We start from the raw sequence: 23,251 nt of genomic DNA, 5'->3' as shown, positions 1-23,251 counted from the left end.
GAAGAAGTCACGAGAGATGAAATCATCCCAAGTGATGCCCTGTAGTCCAAGCTGATGAACCACCAAAATCTTAATAAGAGCAAAATGATAGACACTGTTAAGTTGTTGCTGAGGTGTTTTGTGCTACACAAGGGTGGTCATCCTCTCTATGTTCCGGCAAAAGAAATATGGAATGTTCATCATCCGTACCCTGGTGAAATGCATGAGCAACCTGATGTGATAAGCATAGAGACGAGAGAACCGTCCCTCACAGCTAAAATATTTCATGATCAACTTCATTAGTGGAGCATATTCATCTTTCAGATATCGGAATGGGAAGACTCTCTTGAGCTGCCTCAAGAAACCGGTTTTAATGTATGGCTCATAATGCTGTCGGTCAATTTTCTTCTTCTTGTGCCATGGTTCTCCAATGTTCGGTATGTCGATTGCTAATGAGACAGATTCTGGTGTAAGTTTGAAGGTGACACCGGCTAAGATAGCTTGATCTCCATGTAAGTGCAACACGAATAGACGAGCTAGTTCATGATGAAATTGAACACTAGCCACCTTTTGACAAAACTCATAGCATGATTGATGCTGAAAACAAAACATGGCAAGAGGGCAGGCCTGCAATTTTGTAAGGGTGATTGGTTCTTCTCTTACATGTCTGCCACTTTTATGAGGCCTCCGGGGTGCCTGTTCTTCCAAGGGTGAGTCACTTTGGGTTTCCACTTCATAGTCCGATGAATGCTCAGATGCCATGACTGTTGTTTTATCAAACTGCCTTGGAGAAAAAGATGCTAGTATATGAAAACTGTTTAGACTGCTCTTTTGTGTGCAAAGTCTGCCAGCAAAGTCTGCCACCAAAGGGAAAAAAAAAATGCAACAGGGACTGTTAGGAAGGGGAAATAACAGTGAGGAATGGGAATTATTGGGAGAAATTTGATAGGGAAATATGGGAGAGGGATTGAGGGATTTATGTATGGGAATAGGGTTTAGGGTTTGGGATTGTTGTATAGGGTTTGGGGTATGAGGTTGGGGAACTTGGGACAGAGCATTTAGGAGAAGGGATTGATGAGCTTAGGGGGTAGGAAATTATGGAATGATAAATACAAAGGAAGAATAGGAAGAAGAAGTGACAACTTTGGTAGCAAAACACTGATTTTGACACCCACAACAATTTTCCTTTGAGGCACTTTTGAAGTAGGGTTTAGATTTTTGTTTCAATCATTTACATTCATAAACCACCATTCCTTATCACAAAAATGGATGAAACATCAATATGTTGACCCTACCTGGCAAATCCATGCAAATAAAGGGCAATTTGAAGAAATTTGGAGCAAATTCGGGCTTTCAGGTGTGTGCGCCGCGCCGCATACCCAACGCGTCGCGCTCTGCCAGTGCACCGCGCCCATTCATATTTGCACTGGAAATTTTCTCCCAGTGCGCCGCGCTTCTCCAGTGTGCCGTGCCACCTGCTCTGTGTGCCGCGCGACCAAATTTCCTCCAACTTCACCCAAATCGCTCACAAACTCAAGCAATTGCTTTGAACTGTTATCTCTTTACTCTTGGCATTCAAAATGACCTTGACCCTCATGGAGAAATCTTTATAAAGACATGAGACATGGTTTTGATTTTTGATTCTCCAAAACCCATTTTTATAATGTTTGACATTGGCACTTTTTCACACTTTAATGCAACTCTGTTTTTCACACTTCCTTTTTGATTTTTCACTGAAATGATGAAATTTTTTGGCAATTTTTGCAGGGACAGTTGACATGGAATTTGGCAAAGGAGACCAGGGCTGCGCCTGAAGATTTGAAAAACTGAAAACTTTGAAAATTATTACAAAAAGACAAAATGTTTGACTTTTCTTCAAAACAGAGTTTTGAAGAACAGTCACAAACCATCCATATGATGATGAAAATCTTTGAATGATAACTTTGTAAGAACCTCCCTTTGGCCTGCTGACTTTATTGGACATTGTGAAGACACATTTTGTGAAACCCTAGACCTAGTGACTGAAAATAACTCTTGTTGATCAAAACACATGAAAACTTGATTTTGATGAACAGACCTGAGCCAGCAGTGCAAAGCATGAGGGGGATGAATGACAAAGCCCTTCCGTGAGATTATGGCATGCCCCTAGTGGAATGCAACTGAGTGAATCGAGTGAGACACCTAAAAATGAAATGCAAAAAGAGTTTTGATATCTGACGGAGGGATGACCAGACCAACTCTAACACACAGTTTTGGGGGCCAATGTCCCTGGAGGTAGGAATTGTGCATTGTGCAGTGTCAAGAGGCAGGGTTGCAGCTAGAGGGTTGAGATTGTGCAAAGTGAATTTTAGGAGGGTTGGATGAGGATAAGTTGCTTGGTCAAAGAGATTTTGGAATTTGAAAAAGTGTGGGATCGATGAAGCTGATGTGAACAATGTTAAGACTCAATTATGACCACATACTTATAACACTTGATGACACGACAACATAGATCACCCAAGACACATGGAAAACATACTTTCCTCAGTGCAACAACTTTATGATGAATCACGACAAGTGTGACAATAAAGATACACTTTGCAATGACCGTGACGACACTTGTGCAACAGTGATTATGACCTTGGAAATGAGTGTGATGGATGTTTACATTGTAAGATCAACTCTTTTACACAAAGGTAACCCCTTGAAACCACCAAAACAAGATTATTCAACACTTAACATGTGAAAAGACGACATTTTTATTTTCTTTCAAAAGGGACCAAAACACTTAGAGAAACCACATATAATGGATTTCAATGTTTGTGACAACAATATGCAAGACCAAGGTAGGGTCTGAAATTTGGTGCAGACAAAAATTTTGGACAGTATTCTAGTAGTGACAACACTTAGAGACACACTAGTAGAATTTCATATTCTTTGTCTTGGTTGACTCTTTTTTGCAGTGTCTCAATTCTTTGGGGAGTATTGATTCATCATGCAGATTACTTTGGCTTCCCCACTTACCCTGTCAATAAACATGGTCCCCTTTGTGCCTTCTCGATTTGAACACAAACATAAGATTCATCGATATCGCAATGTTTCAAATTGGAAAGGGTAGTGTAGTTTGTGAGCTTTACATTTTCAGAGTATAGTTTTTCATCTCTAGTGTTGCTCCACTACAATCAGTCCAGGACAGTACCCTGGTGGAGTTACTACAAGAACACAAATATTTCTCTGTTGCCAGTGAGCATGGACAATACCCCAATGGAGTTTCTTGCTTCACCTCTCTTCGTGGGAATCATTTCTATTCTTTCACCTTTATTTATATATTTAAAGGGGATTGTGCATAGTCACTTATTCATTTTATAGGCGGAAGAGGGATCCCGACTTATTGAGAGAAAAAGTGGTTGTTCCTGTTAGTGTCGGTCTTGAAGCCCTCCATCAGTGATCAAAGCTCTTTGCATTTGCATAGGTAGGTGTCTCATTAGTGTCAAATTTTGCATCCCGTTAGGCATGCCATAACCCTGATGGAGGAGCTGGTTTATTTATACCCCTCTTGGTTTTGCTGGATCAAGTCATATCAGTCATTAAGCTCTTTCAAGCTTGTCTTGTTTTGTCTTGAGGTCAAAGGTTCTAGGTCTATGGTTTTGGTCATTTATCTCTGCAAGGTCATGTCTTTGAAAGCCCTTGAGTGCCCAGCAAGCCAGAGGGAGGATTGTAAACATGTTTCTTTGTTATTTTCATCATGTACAGTTCATTTTTAACCTTGGATTTAAAAACTTTGTTTTTAAAGCCAAGGTCATGTTAAATTTTTGTAAAAAGAATGAAATTCCAAAAAGTCTTCAAAAAGGGCAGCAGTAACCCAGGTCCCCTTGCCAAAGTCCCTCAGATGATCTACCTGCAAAAAGAATCAAGTCAAAGCACTCAATGAGTCAAAATCAGGATAAAGGAAACCAAAAATCAGTGTTATAAAGTGTCAAAAGAAAAAACATTAGAAAGTGGGTTTGTAAATGAAATTTTTTCAAATGAGACTTATAAAAGCCCAAATTCCCTCCTTTCACTCTCATTGTGCATTTTAGAGCTTGCAAGAGAGAAAGAGAGAGTGATTGAGAGAAAGGAGCGAAATTGCAGCGATTTCGGGCAGTTGAGAGGGGCGCGACCCGTCGAGAGAGGTGCGCGACCTGTTGGGAGGTGCGCGACCCGTCCAGAGCCTCTCTGCAGTGCTGAAAATCAACGTGCGCGACCCGTTGGGAGGGGCGCGACCCGTTGGGAGGCCTGCGCGACCCGTTGAGCCGGTCTGCTGCAAACTTCAAAAAATTTCCCTAATCTTCTTCCAAATCACCAAATTTGCTCGAGGTAGGTGCTCTAAACATGGATTAATTGCTGTTATGAATGGTGGATGTCATGGGCATGCTTTTCTGATCAAAATTTTGCAAGTAAAAGGACATTATATGGCTGCAATGTTCATGACCAAATTGTGCTAGGGTTTGTGTTGTTTCAAGTTATTTTTCCCTTGGGTTGGCTTCCCTCCTTTCCCTATCACTCACATTTATATGTTCATCTCTTTTCCCATTTTATCTTATAAATGAAATGCAAATCTTTCCCCATCCCTAGCCATTAAAACTGAAAACCCTACCCCTTTCCCAAAGCATCAAAAAACAAAAATTCAAAACCCTAATTCCCCTCTACCATATGCATGTGCAAAATAACAAAAACTGTTGGTAAACATGTCAGCATGTTTTGTGCATGGTTTCCCTTTTTCCCCTATTAAACATGTATACATATATTCCCATGTTTACTTTCATGCATGTTTTTCCCATATGCAATAATCTTTGCAAATGATTTCCCTATTACAAATATGTGTTCTAATATGCATAATGATTTGCAAAATTTCCCTTGAAATTCCCTGTTATCTTTATATATTCCCATTCCTTGTTAAAAGATCCCTCCACTAACATTTCCCTCATGTCTTTTTCCCCTTGAAACAGCATAGATTTCAGCACTTTTTGCAGGCAGAGACAGCAGTTCAATTTGTCCACTTTGCTCCTAAACCATGTCAGAAACCGAAACTTATGAGCAAAGTGATGACCATTCATCATCTACAGAGGTTGAGGTACAGAGGAGGCCTCGTAAGGGTGGTAAGGGTGGACATCATAAGCGAGAGGAGCCCACCTCTCTGGCAGAATTACAGGCTTGCCCCATGGCAGTGAGTTGTTTTCAGTATATGTCTTGTTATGATTTCTGTGAGATAATTTCTCAGATTCAGCATCATAGAGAGTTGGCCCGCTTGTTTATCTTGCACCTCCGTGATGGACATGTCACTCTGGCAGGGGTGAACTTCACATTGACTCCTGAGGTGATCTCACAGGCTACAGGGATACCAAATGTGGGTGAGGTGTGGCCTAAGCGCAGATTGTTAGATTTTGTTCACTTTGAGCCCTATGTCCGGCCACCATTCGTGAGACTTTTGACAGGTGTTTTTCCATTCAGATTTCTCCGGAGCGAGTATGCTCCCATCATGAGGCTTATTATGCATTATTTTACCTGTGAAGGCATATTTTCACAGTTGTACTCATATCACATTTGCCTTTTGATGCATTTCACCCGAGTGAGGATGATGAACATCCCGGTCTTCTTGTTTCATAACATTCAGAGGATGGTGCCCATGTTGCAGAAGAAGACCTCGGCCCAGCAGTACAAGAGCTTATGCCATTATGGTTTGATTCAGCTCATAGTCTCACATCAGTTGACTCAGCAGGGCATCTCATGGGAGGAGTTCATCTCCCGTGAGCTTTTCACAGCACCACCCCAGCCACATCCCGAGGTCATTCATGAGGAGGGTGGACCGTCTCAGCAGCATGATATTCCAGTCACTAGACATGTTGTTTCTTCACCTCAGCTCACATATCAGAAAGGCCCGAGGGCCTTATTTGCTGCAGCTAGGCGAGTACTATCTCCACAGCAGGTGGAAGGGGTCTCGCCTTCATCTTCAGCTCAACGAGTGTTATCTCCACATCAGGTGGAAGGGGCCTCGCTTTCTTCACCAGCACAGGTACTACAGAGGGGCAAAGAGCCCATGATTCATGAGGGTCCGGTGATTGATCTTGAGGCCAGTTCTCCTAGCCAAGAGGCGAAGGAGATCATTCAGCATCTCAGGGCTGAAAATGATGTTTTACAGAGGAGACTTGAGGGTGCCCAATGGACTATTACTTACCTGGAGCAGCGGAACAAACAATTGGAGGAGGAGAAAGCACTTGATGAGCTATGGAGGATTCGTAGCGACCGAGTCTTGAACCGTAGAAGACCCGGTGATCCGTTGCCTGCTGACCGAGAGTCAATGCTCATTCAGGAGAATGCCCACTTGGAGAGGTTGTTGGCTAAGGCCAACCAAGAGAAACAGCTGCTGAGAAACATGAAGAATCACTATTGGGCAAGGATGCATGTATGCAAGGCCAAAATGAAAATGTTCCAAAGGAGGTTGTCCGAGCCTCTTAGGCGGAGGAAGAAAACCAATCCACTCCATATCTTGGCTGAGGCATCCCTCAAAGATCATGGCACTCACTAGCATCAGCTACAGCACAAATCCCAAAATTTTTGAGAATTTTGGGTAATTTTGGCATTTTTTGGAAATTTACAGGTTTTGGCTCCTCAACGGGTCTCACCCCCGGTGAGACCCTTTGTCATCGTAGCTCCTTTTTGCAAAAACTCAGCATTTCTAGATTTTTCATGCAAATTTACATATGTCTATGAATGGACTTGAGTTTTTATGGGGTTTTGGGCCTCCAGAAGGTCAAAATACATGCAAAATTTGACTTTCTGCCCCTTTTTTGAGTTGCAGAAGCAGTCTTGGGAGAATTGAGTTTTTACTGGGCAAATTAACTCCAAATTCAAAAATTCCAGTTGGGTTGGAAAGTAGACTCGTAGACCTTTCCAACGCGCTATCCTGCACCCAATTCTGACACCTGGAAGTGCCCCAAACAGAGCTCCAAAATGCGCGACCCGTTGAGAAAATGGGCGCGACCCGTTGAGGAAATTTTGCCAGATTTGACCAGTTCATCCCAGAAATTGCATATTTGACTCTTTTCGACTTTCTGAGGTTAATGATGGTCTTCATGGATGTAATTGTGACACTTTTTGGATACTTTTACTCTTGTTTAACATTTCTAGAAGATTTATTCATGTAAAGGGTAAAAATTGAATGTATGAACTGTTTTCCAAGTTTATAGAGGCAAGTTGTTTTGACTGCCTATTTTGTAGTGCTTAGTTTAGAAGTGGTTCAAACAGCTCCTAGGATAGTGAGATCGACCCATAGAGGCAGGGAAAGAGGTTAGATCATCTATATTATGTACTTTCTTGCTCATTTTCATGGTTGGACTCTTGAGGGAGAAGCTATCATTGTATTATTTCACTGTATCTCTGCAATTTTTGGCTAAGGAAGACCAGGGTTTTGCAGTCCTCTTTGGGATTCTTATGGACTCATGTGTTGATGGTGTGTTTTCTCAATGTTCTTGTAAGCTTTGTTATGTGATTCATTTCCTTTCTTTACTGCTGCACATTAAACAAATGAAGTGTTAAAGTATGAATTCATGCTAGCCATGCTCTGCTTTTAAATTTGTTTAATTTCAATGTTTTCTTCTGTCTAAAGAGAATTCAAAGTTATTGTTTGCTCTCTTTAGCTCCTCATATTTCATTCTTGATCATCCATCTCAAGTTAAGGCATCAATATTGTCTCCTACCTCGCCCCAAAGAACCCCCTGCAGAAACTGTGTCCAATCCCCGCACCCAAAATTGCAATTCCTCAATTTGCCACCAAAAACCCAAAAAAAAAAAATCCCAAATCAACCTTTCTAATCAGTTTACTAGCCTAATATCAGTGTTACCTTGTTGGTCATCTCATCCCATTGAAGATCTGCCGATATTGACCGGAGAGAGCCTTCTCCTACCTCGTAGGGCTAGCTACGAGGCTGAATGGTTTGATGTAGCCTTGAGGTTTACCTTTCTCAGCCTGAGGTGAAATTTCAAGCGCTAACATACTGGCGACCATACTGGGGAGAACAAACTTTTTTGTGGGTTGATGTGTTTGTCTCATAAGTCTTAGACGGAGCCTGAAGTTACGCCAGGTAGCCTTTGAAAACGCTCTTGTTTTACATCAGCGTTAGTAGATAAACGCTGCTTCAGTCAATCTCCGTGAGCTTGTGAATACATCACTTCATTTGCATTTCACCCCAGTACATGTATCAAGTTCAGATCTGATTGTTGATAGTGGACAACGATCAGACACTTGACAGGCTGAAATCATTCACCTGGTGACTCCTTTCACTGAAAACTTCAGAGATCAATGCTTCATGGTGACTTCACTGCAGGAAGATCAGTGGCTTTGAGTTTTTCAAGATGGACCAAATCGCAAGAAGATATGCTCCCTTGAGCCGAGATCACATTCCAGGTTTTCCTAATAAAATTCCGAAGGTAGATTGGTCAAGGAATTTGCCTACATTTAAAGATGATGGTAAGAAGGATGCTGCTCTACATCTGGTTAGATTTCACATGCATATTCGCAAATTCAAGGTCGATTTTCCTGAAGATTGCTTGATGAAGATATTCTTGGCCACTCTGGAAGGTAAAGCCCAATCATGGTATGAAAGTTTGCTGCCTGCTTATATTTATTGTTTAAAGGATTTTCATGCCTTGTTCATTGAAATATATCAAGCATCTTATCCATCATTAAATTTAGTTCAAGACTGTTGCAAGCATGCCTATAGTTTTATTGAAAGCCTTGAGAAGTTTTATGAAGATGATAATTTCATGATGAAGAGATCATGGAAGCCCTATATGAAAAGCTGTTTCAGCAGCACATAGAAATCTTAGAGGATACTTGTCAAGATCAGCAGGTTGAAGATGGCCATACGGCTGTAATTGATGAAAGAGAAGAGCTTGTTTCAGATCTGCCCACAGAAGAAGACAGCGTGCAGGGTAGCCAAGATTCAATTTTAGAATGTAATGCAGTCAACTCAGCTATTTTAGATCAAAATTCAGATCATGGTGACCAAGAATACCTTGTGTTGAATCCTATAAAGAAGAACTCGACTGTTGAGATCACCTGGCATTAAGAAAACGAAGTTACAAATCTAAGTGCTCCCACCTCACCGGAACTAGATCTTCATGAGGAGGTCATTCAGTCAGCTCATGAACAACAAGGTGAGATCTTTGCTCAAGCAAGTGAAAAAGTTTTTCTGCATGAATTTGTGGTAGACGATATAAATGATCATCTTGTGCTTCAAGGACCATCTGAAGTTTATTCTCTTATGATTGATGAATGTAATGAGAATCTGGCTATCATATCATATGAGGATGACTTACCATGTATTCAAACTACAAAAGATCAGATTATTCAGGATTCCATTTCAGATTCTTCCTCATATGTCTCATGTTTTGAAATGTTATTTCAAGAGGAGATCTACTCATCTACTTGTTCAGAATTTTTTGAGGACCAGGAACATACTCTTTCCGAAGCACATGATGAAGGCATCTCAGAATTTGAAGCAAAGGATACCTTGTTCTTTCAGCAGGAGGTGGCAATGTCAAGTCTTCATGTTTTCCAGGATCCAATGGCAGATTTGTTGCAGCCAGCAGTGATAGTGTTTATTGCAGTATTCAGTGATGAAGGAGAATATGGTCAACTATGTTTTTGGATGCCCAGTGATAGGTTTGTATTGTTGACCAGAAGATCTAATCAGGAGAATCAATCAAGAAGGCATCTGCTTGATTGGTTGCATTGGCATTTTGATATAGTTTGATGTATATAGTCTTGTAAGAAACACCGGTGGTTGTCATCATGATTTCACATCTTGATGGACTGTTGCCCTTCTCTTGTTTTAGTTAAGTCAGTCATGAGTCATTTGTGTTTGGTCTATTGAGTGAGTTTTTTCAAGTTATTTCAGTTTGCCATCAAGTCGGTTTGTGTCAAGCTTCAGTTAAGTTTCAGTCAGTTTTTAGTCAAGTTTTCATTCAATAAATGTGTCAAAGTTTTGTGTCAAAGGTGTAAATAATGACTCCATCGCCCAATGGTTGCAAGCACTGGTCTGCTCTCCCAGATGTCGAAGGTTCTTGGCACCTCCAAGGAGCTACCATCCCCATTGGAGCCAATGTTAGTGTCGGTCTTGAAGCCCTCCATCAGTGATCAAAGCTCTTTGCATTTGCATAGGTAGGTGTCTCATTAGTGTCAAATTTTGCATCCCGTTAGGCATGCCATAACCCTGATGGAGGAGCTGGTTTATTTATACCCCTCTTGGTTTTGCTGGATCAGGTCATATCAGTCATTAAGCTCTTTCAAGCTTGTCTTGTTTTGTCTTGAGGTCAAAGGTTCTAGGTCTAGGGTTTTGGTCATTTATCTCTGCAAGGTCATGTCTTTGAAAGCCCTTGAGTGCCCAGCAAGCCAGAGGGAGGATTGTAAACATGTTTCTTTGTTATTTTCATCATGTACAGTTCATTTTTAACCTTGGATTTAAAAACTTTGTTTTTAAAGCCAAGGTCATGTTAAATTTTTGTAAAAAGAATGAAATTCCAAAAAGTCTTCAAAAAGGGCAGCAATAACCCAGGTCCCCTTGCCAAAGTCATTCAGATGATCTACCTGCAAAAAGAATCAAGTCAAAGCACTCAATGAGTCAAATTCAGGATAAAGGAAACCAAAAATCAGTGTTATAAAGTGTCAAAAGAAAAACATTAGAAAGTGGGTTTGTAAATGAAATTTTTTCAAATGAGACTTATAAAAGCCCAAATTCCCTCCTTTCACTCTCATTGTGCATTTTAGAGCTTGCAAGAGAGAAAGAGAGAGTGATTGAGAGAAAGGAGCGAAATTGCAGCGATTTCGGGCAGTTGAGAGGGGCGCGACCCGTCGAGAGAGGTGCGCGACCTGTTGGGAGGTGCGCGACCCGTCCAAAGCCTCTCTACAGTGCTGAAAATCAACGTGCGTGACCCGTTGGGAGGGGCGCGACCCGTTGGGAGGCCTGCGCGACCCGTTGAGCCGGTCTGCTGCAAACTTCAAAAAATTTCCCTAATCTTCTTCCAAATCACCAAATCTGCTCGAGGTAGGTGCTCTAAACATGGATTAATTGCTGTTATGAATGGTGGATGTCATGGGCATGCTTTTCTGATCAAAATTTTGCAAGTAAAAGGACATTATATGGCTGCAATGTTCATGACCAAATTGTGTTAGGGTTTGTGTTGTTTCAAGTTATTTTTCCCTTGGGTTGGCTTCCCTCCTTTCCCTATCACTCACATTTATATGTTCATCTCTTTTCCCATTTTATCTTATAAATGAAATGCAAATCTTTCCCCATCCCTAGCCATTAAAACTGAAAACCCTACCCCTTTCCCAAAGCATCAAAAAACAAAAATTCAAAACCCTAATTCCCCTCTACCATATGCATGTGCAAAATAACAAAAACTGTTGGTAAACATGTCAGCATGTTTTGTGCATGGTTTCCCTTTTTCCCCTATTAAACATGTATACATATATTCCCATGTTTACTTTCATGCATGTTTTTCCCATACGCAATAATCTTTGCAAATGATTTCCCTATTACAAATATGTGTTCTAATATGCATAATGATTTGCAAAATTTCCCTTGAAATTCCCTGTTATCTTTATATATTCCCATTCCTTGTTAAAAGATCACTCCCCTTACATTTCCCTCATGTCTTTTTCCCCTTGAAACAGCATAGATTTCAGCACTTTTTGCAGGCAGAGACAACAGTTCAATTTGTCCACTTTGCTCCTAAACCATGTCAGAAACCGAAACTTATGAGCAAAGTGATGACCATTCATCATCTACAGAGGTTGAGGTACAGAGGAGGCCTCGTAAGGGTGGTAAGGGTGGACATCATAAGCGAGAGGAGCCCACCTCTCTGGCAGAATTACAGGCTTGCCCCATGGCAGTGAGTTGTTTTCAGTATATGTCTTGTTATGATTTCTGTGAGATAATTTCTCAGATTCAACATCATAGAGAGTTGGCCCGCTTGTTTGTCTTGCACCTCCGTGATGGACATGTCACTTTGGCAGGGGTGAACTTCACATTGACTCCTGAGGTGATCTCACAGGCTACAGGGATACCAAATGTGGGTGAGGTGTGGCCTAAGCGCAGATTGCTAGATTTTGTTCACTTTGAGCCCTATGTCCAGCCACCATTCGTGAGACTTTTGACAGGTGTTTTTCCATTCAGATTTCTCCGGAGCGAGTATGCTCCCATCATGAGGCTTATTATGCATTATTTTACCTGTGAAGGCAGATTTTCACAGTTGTACTCATATCACATTCGCCTTTTGATGCATTTCACCCGAGTGACGATGATGAACATCCCGGTCTTCTTGTTTCATAACATTCAGAGGATGGTGCCCATGTTGCAGAAGAAGACCCCGGCCCAGCAGTACAGGAGCTTATGCCATTATGGTTTGATTCAGCTCATAGTCTCACATCAATTGACTCAGCAGGGCATCTCATGGGAGGAGTTAATCTCCCGTTAGTTTTTCACAGCACCACCCCAGCCACATCCCGAGGTCATTCATGAGGAGGGTGGACCGTCTCAGCAGCCTGATATTCCAGTCACTAGACATGTTGTTTCTTCACCTCAGCTCACATATCAGAAAGGCCCGAGGGCCTTATTTGCAGCAGCTAGGCGAGTACTATCTCCACAGCAGGTGGAAGGGGTCTCGCCTTCATCTTCAGCTCAGCGAGTGTTATCTCCACATCAGGTGGAAGGGGCCTCGCTTTCTTCACCAGCACAGGTACTACAGAGGGGCAAAGAGCCCATGATTCATGAGGGTCCAGTGATTGATCTTGAGGCCAGTTCTCCTAGCCAAGAGGCGAAGGAGATCATTCAGCATCTCAGGGCTGAAAATGATGTTTTACAGAGGAGACTTGAGGGTGCCCAATGGACTATTACTTACTTGGAGCAGCGGAACAAACAATTGGAAGAGGAGAAAGCACTTGATGAGCTATGGAGGATTCGTAGCGACCGAGTCTTGAACCGTAGAAGACCCGGTGATCCATTGCCTGCTGACCGAGAGTCAATGCTCATTCAGGAGAATGCCCACTTGGAGAGGCTGTTGGCTAAGGCCAACCAAGAGAAACAGCTACTGAGAAACATGAAGAATCACTATTGGGCAAGGATGCATGTATGCAAGGCCAAAATGAAAATGTTCCAAAGGAGGTTGTCCGAGGCTCTTAGGCGGAGGAAGAAAACCAATCCACTCCGTATCTTGGCTGAGGCATCCCTCAAAGATCATGGCACTCACTAGCATCAGCTACAGCACAAATCCCAAATTTTTTTGAGAATTTTGGGTAATTTTGGCATTTTTTGGAAATTTACAGGTTTTGGCTCCTCAACGGGTCTCACCCCCGGTGAGACCCTTTGTCATCGTAGCTCCTTTTTGCAAAAACTCAGCATTTCTAGATTTTTCATGCAAAGTTACATATGCCTATGAATGGACTTGAGTTTTTATGGGGTTTTGGGCCTCCAGAAGGTCAAAATACATGCAAAATTTGACTTTCTGCCCCTTTTTTGAGTTGCAGAAGTAGTCTTGGGAGAATTGAGTTTTGACTGGGTAAATGAACTTTAAATTCAAAAATTCTAGTTGGGTTGGAAATTAGACTCGTATACCTTTCCAACGAGCTATCCTGCACCCAATTCTGACACCTGGAAGTGCCCCAAACAGAGCTCCAAAGTGCGCGACCCGTTGAGAAAAGGGGCGCGACCCGTTGAGGAAATTTTGCCAGATTTGACCAGTTCAGCCCAGAAATTGCAGATTTGACTCTTTTCGACTTTCTGAGGTTAATGATGGTCTTCATGGATGTAATTGTGACACTTTTTGGATACTTTTACTCTTGTTTAACATTTCTATAAGATTTATTCATGTAAAGGGTAAAAATTGAATGTATGAACTGTTTTCCAAGTTTATAGAGGCAAGTTGTTTTGACTGCCTATTTTGTAGTGCTTAGTTTAGAAGTGGTTCAAACAGCTCCTAGGATAGTGAGCTCGACCCATAGAGGCAGGGAAAGAGGTTAGATCATCTATATTATGTACTTTCTTGCTCATTTTCATGGTCGGACTCTTGAGGGAGAAGCTATCATTGTATTATTTCACTGTATCTCTGCAATTTTTGGCTAAGGAAGACCAGGGTTTTGCAGTCCTCTTTGGGATTCTTGTGGAATCATGTGTTGATGGTGTGTTTTCTCAATGTTCTTGTAAGCTTTGTTATGGGATTCATTTCCTTTCTTTACTACTGCACATTAAACAAATGAAGTGTTAAAGTATGAATTCATGCTAGCCATGCTCTGCTTTTAAATTTGTTTAATTTCAATGTTTTCTTCTGTCTAAAGAGAATTCAAAGTTATTGTTTGCTCTCTTTAGCTCCTCATCTTTCATTCCTGATCATCCATCTCAAGTTAAGGCATCAATACTGTCTCCTACCTCGCCCCAAAGAACCCCCTGCAGAAACTGTGTCCAATCCCCGCACCCAAAATTGCAATTCCTCAATTTGCCACCAAAAACCCAAAAAAAAAAAATCCCAAATCAACCTTTCTAATCCGTTTACTAGCCTAATATCAGTGTTACCTTGTTGGTCATCTCATCCCATTGAAGATCTGCCGAGATTGACCGGAGAGAGCCTTCTCCTGCCCCGTAGGGCTAGCTACGAGGCTGAATGGTTTGATGTAGCCTTGAGGTTTACCTTTCTCAGCCTGAGGTGAAATTTCAAGCGCTAACAGTTCCTTTAGAGAAGCATCTAGAGACCTTTCATTTAGGTTTCCTCCTTTAGATTTTTTCCCTTATCCTACTCTATTAATTGGATAAGCGTGAAAACACTAAAACATAGAGAACCGAGTGTAGGCATAAGGTTTCCTGGAATAGACTCAGGCATCATAATTTGACCAAAACTCTCCCTACTCATGAATCATATTTTTCGTCAAAAATTCATCGACCAAAATATGTAACTAGCATAAAGAAGGAGGACTGAAAGTTAGCCAAATGTTGCAGTGTCACAAGACTCTTTTCAATTTTTCCACATTGCCTTTTGAGCCAACAGAGCATCCTCATGCAGGGTCTCACAAAATGAAATAAAATACAACACACAACAAGGAAACAGAACCAAAATACAAAATAGAAGGAGGCTAACCCAAAACATGATGCAAAACCAAAATTAGATAACACAAAACAAACTACAGAAAATGAATGTGCACGTAACTAAAATGAAGCTAGACCTACTCCTAACTAGCTAGCAGGTTGGGTGCATGTGCATTGAAATTTCTAATGAAACTATTGTAGTTACTTCTGACCTGCATTTACAAAGATATAAGCAATTAAAGAAGATACAAAATATTGTTCCATAGAAAAGATAAGAGCTTGAAAATATTGCACAACAAATAGAATGCCTTGCATGTTAGCAAAGTTATAGGCCATAACCACTACTTCTAGCCAGTTCACATTATTACCTTTTTTATCACCATTATAAGCAGACAAGCCATGAAATCTTCTTCTGAATGCACCTTCATCTATGTCATATTTCTTAGCAAGCATGAGAAAAGACCAAAACTTGTTATTAGAAAAATGGCTTGCTAAGAAAGATGCTTCTAGGGAATTATAAATTGGATCGTGAAATTCAAAACAATCCTCTTGAAGACCCCAAAATCCTTGAAAAGATGAATTTTAAATGAGAAGTAGATGGTTTGGGTGAGAATCTCATGAGAGATAATTGATCTAATCATATTCATCCAGCTTGTCATGACAATAAGGACCAAACATGGCCATTAGCGAAGGATGAAGTGCCTCAACTTTTTGACAAGTACTCAAAGGATGAGATGTTAAACCATGAATATCAAAGGATGTAAAATAATTGTCATTCGATATACTAGTGGAAAATGATAAAACAAATGATAGTTAATATTGTGATCACATAGATTGTTTATGGCATGAGATTCTCGATTCAAAGATGGATCAATTTGAAGATATTTACGAATTCATTGAATAAATGAATCATCTTCCACACATTATAAATATGACAACTTGTTCCCTTGTAACCGGAAACATACTACACTATCATTGCAATCCTCAAAATAAGTGAAAATCAATGTCACACAATAAATACATGAAACTAGTCAAGATACGATGAGTGAAGAAGGATTTGATTCACTAGATAACCCATGCATTCATTATCACTCAAGAGGATTTCAGGTGCGATGAAGGGAAAGATTCAACAATATAACATTCTCAAGAAAAACTAGGAGCTGAATATTAAGAAATGAATCTGATAGGCATGATTCCTTCGTCCAAAGATAGCCTTTGAAATAATCAACTTTGCAATTTCATGGCTCTATGAGAGAAACACATTCCAAACCTGAGTTAAGTACAAGATCTTTGCATGGATATGAATCATGTGAAATAGAATCTTGAATCCGATCAGAAACTGAATCTCGAAATTTCGAAAAATTACATCTGAAATACCAAACATTTTCCAGAAATAAATTTACATCGAGTGAAACCATGCAAAGAGAAGGATTGTGCAAGAAAAACCATATCTGACTAAATTCTAGGGGCTTACCAGAGTCACGAGAGCCTAATATAATTGCGGTAGCGTTTTTGTGGCAATGGTGTACCAAAAGACACCTCCTTAGCAGCTGATTGTTCCTTGCAAAGGATAACAGGTATAATTGATCTTGTTAGTGAACAAACTTAAATAAACACAACATTGTAAACAATGGAAACAATGCATACATAAACATAAACTAAACAAAGAGGTAAATATATAAAAAAAATCTCAAATGGAGTAAACAAATCAATAAAATAATGGGAAAAACTCCCTTTATTAACTATTGGTAGTAGAGGTTGAATACAATAGATTAATCTTAGACACTTGAAGAGAATTATTTGAGCTATGGTGCTCAAAAATCCTCAGCAAGGGGGTTTCTTTTCCTCAATCTCTTTGCAAGTTTCCCCTCTCTCTAAAAGAAATATGAAGGCTCTCCAATGGTAGATTCTTGTTTTCTCACTAGGATGATGGACTGCTTAGAAGAAATATGGCCAACATGCTAGTGCCCTTCCCTTGTTTGGCTTCAACAATGGAATGATGGTTTGCTCTGATAGCAATTTGGCTAGCATAAAAATGTCTCATACTTTGGCTCTCCCGTGACCTATTTATATAGAATTTTTTGAATTCATCTTCCCCCTCTTGGTTCATGCATGATAATGACACATGAGTAGGACAAGATGATTCCATTGAGGGTTGCATATCTTTAGGGTGACTCAAATTCGGTTGTACTGGACTGAGCTCATGTCAGAGAAACACTAAGTCATCCTTTTCTGCAACCGCACAGATTTTGAAGGATATTCTGCACGCATGCGTTTATTGAAGAAATAGTCGCGCAACATAAATTATTTTTTACTTTATAAAATTTGGACCTTAGGATAAATTTAATTATTTAAACTTCATGATGTATTCATATGGAAAATGTTAAATTGTGCATTTTGTTGGACACCTTTTAGTGTCTTCTGGATTGTGCCAACATGTGTACAATTTTCTGGTGTTAACAGTTGCCCCTGATGTATGAGGTTAGGAGCAAACATATAGCATAAATACATCACGTTTAGTTTTCTGACAGAGAGCCTGATCAACTTTTCGAGAGAGAGGATAACTTGTTGTGGAGGTGAGTAGAGAAAAACCCCTTGACTGAGTATAAATGAAAACCATGCTCTGGTGAAAACCTATAGAGTGAAAAAATGTGTCTATATGAGGCAGGAATGCCTCGCCGTCATTATGATGACTAATATTAAATTATTACAATCGGAAAAAGAATGGTCAAGTCTAGTCAACATTATGGTGGTTAACATGCTAATAGTTGGTGATGATAACTGTTGATGCCCTCAAGGGCACTTCCTGGTCAAATAGAATAAATTTGGTTACCCCATGCATAACAGAGGTGAAGCATTGTTGAAGGAGGTACTGCACTATGCATAGGTCTTCGACTTCGGGTACCTCCCCCATATCATGGTGTAAGCATTGGTGGATGAGGTTTTTAGTGATGCGGGGGTCTTCTACTAAATGAAAGAACTGCAATGGTAACCAAGTACGGCACCACCTTGATATCAAAGCTTGTGTTGGTGTCTAATGTCAAGGGGATCAATGACATTAGTGGGAAATAGTGATTCCCGTTTTTCCACATGAGGATGTCCCTACAAGGGGGGAGTACCCAAGATACTGCCCCTATCCTAAAATACAAATGTTGAAGTCGACAGGAAAGGAGCATTAACCCCCCGACATGATGGGTTGGGGAATCAATATGAGATGTAAATAGACTTTAATAATGTGTGTTAGATAAGGCATGATAGTGAGAGCTTGACGATATAATAGGATATGGACAACTGGCTTGAGGTCGGAGTTTTTGTGAAAATGGTGACGGACAAAACATGTTTATTGATGGTGATGGCCCTGGAGTCGGTAAGATTTCCAGGGTGGGAGTAAGTATGTTATGACCGACACGAAAATGGAAAATTGTTTCTTGTGAGGTGCAAGCTCTGACCAAGGGTCACTAGAAACTTTTGTCATGTAAAATACATAAATAGCAAAAAATGTGGGTGGGAGTATTTTTCCTAAAAACAATCTTTATGCACTTTCCAAAAGAATATGAGGTTGATTTGGATGCACAATCACAGAGATGGATGCCCCTTAAGTATGCTGACATATATGGAGGTATGGTTTTTTTTGTTGAGAATGGGGGCCCCATTGTTTAGTGTCCATGTTGAGTTGGTGAGGGGGATGAAGTGACAGATATGGGCTATGAAATATGGGTGAATTATAGCCAAATGTAGGATGCATAGGTGCATCCATATTGATATGTTGTAAAGTACCAGAGATGGCATGAGAAATGGTGTGAATGTGCAATGAGTGTAGCATAATGAGGCTGAACTTCAAGGCATGTAAGTGGGTTGGTTCTTGGGCTGGAGTATGTGGTCATGGATCCTATTAGTGAAGAGGGGTCTACAAAGATGAAGTGAGCTATGAGTGGGAGGGGGGGATTCTATCAAACATCATAGATGTTTATCATATACAAAGGCAAGATGGCGATAAACATGGTCTATATGACAGACCCTATGGCGAATTTTGGAGAAATGATGTCAGGATATGCAAATCTTGAGAGGAAGCCTATCATGATAAGTGGAGGATGATACTTGCTATGTTATTTTCCTGTCGAGGTGTTGATCGAAGTGGATCGTGTGCGATGTTTCTGCAATGGACACAACCAATACCCCAAGTGAAAGCATTTGTTTAAAACATACATATAACATGTGACTGATAGAATTTTATGAATTAAAGAATTAGAGGAGTACCTGACATGCATTTCTAAGTGTGCGACAAGCCAAAAAATGAGTTTTGGCATTTACCATAATAGAGAGTTCCATGATGAAGATGGTGTGGTACTAATCCTTGCGTCTCTTCTAGTTTTTTCAATGGATATACCAAGATTCTATAATGGAATCAAAAAAATGGTGAGAAGTGTGATAGATAGGGCTAAGGGGGGAAAATATCACTTCATTTGCACTAATGAGTTGTAGAGGTCAAAGCGAGTTTTTGGAGCATTTATTGTCGTTGCGGTTAGCCAGAGCACCAGGGATGCATGCGGGGAGAGCCAAGTAAGGGCTTGTATGTTACTCTTTGTCATTTTGGTAGCCTTAGGGTAGACATGCTGTACAGGGGTTCCATGTATGATGTATTAAGGTTGACTTTTCTTGGTCGCATGGGCGACTCTTTTGGAGTCACGCGGTCGCTGCACAAAACTAATGGTTTTGTGCGGCTACTCCATGAAAAATTCGTCCTCAAACACGTGTTTTGTGCATCTAAGGTGAGAAATTCCACTGTGAATCCCTTCGATGTTCACCATGGCTTGGATGGAAGAGTGTGTAATGGCCGCACGTCTATATGAAACACATACGCGTGGACCATGATTTTGTTTGAGAAATAGGCACGCAGTCTTCGACGCCTTGGATGTCGTGACTTAGGGGCAGGATAGATGTGCGTATTTTGGGAAAATAAGCACGTGATATCACATATGTCTTCTTATAGGCACGCGTCTATGACAAAAAGTGTTTTTCTCTTGGTTTTTCTCTCTTTTTTTGATAGCCCAGGGGCTATATAATTGACACATGTAATCTTGGCTGGAAAGATGATCTACAGGGAGAGAGATTGGAAGTGCTTTTGTGTGGATGTGGTAGGGGATCTAGTGGTTAGCCAGTTGCTGACGTAGTGGGGACTTCTGAAGTTTCTTCAGAACCCCCTTTTGAGGTCACACGACAGGTTCCTGCACTTTTTGATTGGATGTTGGGATGTGTACCGACAGGTTATCGTTATCCATCGGAGAGATATACCAATATCTATTCATACCAATATTTATTTTGTTACCATTCTATTGCCTCGTGGGTAGGCTTTTCCTTATCCACTGCTAGCTAGGCACGTGGATATTCATCATTGGGCAGAGGCAGAGGGTGAGGCTCACTGTGTGCCTAACCCTTATGAGGAGGGTTGTATTAAGATTACAGTTGTGTTGGATTTCACCGAGTGAGTGACGTTGGTGATGATTTTGAGGTTGGTGGGATCAACATTCCCAACAGAGAATCGAGGCCACATATAGTGGTCCTTCAGCAGCTATAGGTGGGGCACTTTTTTTATTGGGCTCGGTTATTACATCGGGGGATGTTGTCTTAGTTGACGTAGGTGCATCTTGTTGCACTCAAGAGTTTTTTCTATGGGAGTATACTTTGTAGTATCATGTATAAGTGGGTGGTTATGCTTCGTCAAATCTTCGTAGTGCTAGCGGGGCTTGCCAGGGACCCACATATATGTCGTTGGGTAGCTGCGATGCCACGAGTTGGGGTTGGTGAGGTAAGGCATTATTGGAACACCACTGTAGAGGATTGGTTTAACTCCAATCCTCAGTTGATTCTAGAGTATCCCTATCATGGTGTGGACTTCCGGGGAGATCTAGATATGGGGCTTCCTCTGGTGATGCCTTGGGACCAGCAGGTATATTTTGATTTCTGCAATTGTATACATATATTTGTTTGCATGTATTGCTATGATGTTTTATTTATGATGATGCTAATACCATGCTTTTTTACTCGTAGATGTGGGGCCGCAGGGGTGGCCACTCACCTATTTGGTAGGCCATGATCCTAGGCATATGGGTGTCACATGGGATACCCCCATACCACATAAATCGGGGGTGGTGAGGCCATCGATTGAGCCTCCATGTGGGCCTAAGCAATCGATTTAGCGGCGCCGATTAGAGATTAGTGGGCCCTCTAGAGAGGGTAGCAGTGCAGTGGTGGGCGAGGATGCAAAGTGATGGTGTGAGCATGCTAAGGCTACAGAGACACACTTGGCAGCCATAGAGGCTAAGGTGCATAGTTATCAAACACTTGAGGTAGGGTGAATATCCTGACTAGCGGGTTGCCTATCAATGGATGGGCAGGGATGGCAGAGTTTGTCATAGAGATGACAACATCACTGGAGTGAGCACAACGACCAATTTTTCATCGTATAGCCATGGTGATGGTTACGACTGGTCAGATTTTGGCTCCAAATGCAAAGATTGGGCCGCCAGGGCCCTAGATAGACTAGATGGTCTTGATGTTATTGTATGTGATTATGTATGTACTAAGGCAAGCACCCATTATGAGGATGCTCCCCTATATTTTGTTGACTTATTTTTTCCTAGTCATGGGCCAGTGGACTATGTGATATTTTTTGTACTCATATATATATTTTTATGTATATACAAGATTAGTTTTTGGCAGCTCTCATGATATGTCACATGTGTCTATAATTTTTATGTATTTCTACATTTTTTTTAGGATGTATCTTGATGGTTATATATATGTGATGCATGTCAGTCTAGGATTTGATTAGCAATGTGATCAGTTGTGTGATTTTTATTCCTTGGTATATGTGTAAATGTGATATGATCAAAATTTCTAGCTAACCTTTGTGCATGCAGATACTTCTACAAAAGGCAGGTATCCCGCTCTTGAAAGGTAATGTTCAACTGCGATACAAATAGCTAGGAATCAAGGAATACATGTAGGTGATGGATACCTATGTGGTGGAAAATAGCTAAGAGGCCTATGATGGTTTCATATTTTTCTTGATTTTTGGTGGCTGATCTGGTACAAATTCCATTAAAGATACAAGGTGTCTAGTTAGGATAGTATATGGACCAGGCTCCAGCAGTGAGGTTTTGCAACCATCAAGATGCACTGTCAGCAAACCCATGATGACAAGTTGGCGAAGGATCCATCTGCTGACACATGATGAGAGAATGATATTTAGAGTGATTCCATGATGAGGTGATCATCATAAAAAATAATTCATGGTGAATACATATCTACTCTAGCATTTTATGGGTATAATTTTTATAGGATTTCTCAGGCAATTCCCATCAATCTTTGACATTATGTATGCCCCCTTAAGGAGGTAGCATTTGATGATGTATGGGCCCTTTCAAAAGGTTTCAAAATTTCCAAGTCCTACCTCTTCTTGGGAAACATCATAGCGGAGGATTAAATCCCCCTCTGTATATGTCTTAGGGATGATGTTGTGATCGAATGAGTCTTTGACCCTCTTCTTGTGTGCTTCATTATTCTGGAGGGATTGTCGTGCTGAAAATGTGTGTGACATAGGGGCTGCTTCAGTGCTATGAGAAGCTTTGGTATGTATTCCACATAATGGTTTGGAACTAACCGAGTAGACTGTATGGGAGGCGATACTGCTCATAGTATGGGATATTGATGCCTCATTGACGTCACGAGATGTAATATCCTATGGAGGTATCCATCTCTGGCTCGTGGTATTGGCGTGACATGGATTCCTTGTATAGGTTGGCCTTAGCAATGCTCTTCTTGTATGGAAATGTGGAAGATAATGGAAATTCCTTATGTGGTGGAATTAAGAGCATGCAACAATAACAACATGTGATTTTATCTTCGTATGAGAGATGCTTGTGTGGAATTTGGACCACTAAGCAAAAGACGTCATTGAAATTACTCAGTTCATGGAATTTATTTACCAAATGGTTGGGTTTATCACATAGGTCACATGTGATGGGTGGTTTTCTTTTCCAGGTGGGTTTAGATTGTTTTTTGTCTAATCTGGATTGATGGTGGTGATGGGAGATGAAATGATGGGAGCCCTGTCATTTTTTATCAAACACACATAAGACGTCTAGGGGTCTATCTTCCCCTGGTGGGGGGATGGG

This window comes from Pinus tabuliformis, chromosome 8, assembly GCF_031772625.1.
Source record: "Pinus tabuliformis cultivar Carrire ecotype Pingquan chromosome 8, CPIR1, whole genome shotgun sequence".
Lineage (NCBI taxonomy): Eukaryota > Viridiplantae > Streptophyta > Pinopsida > Pinales > Pinaceae > Pinus > Pinus tabuliformis.
This window is presented reverse-complemented; position numbering follows the sequence as displayed.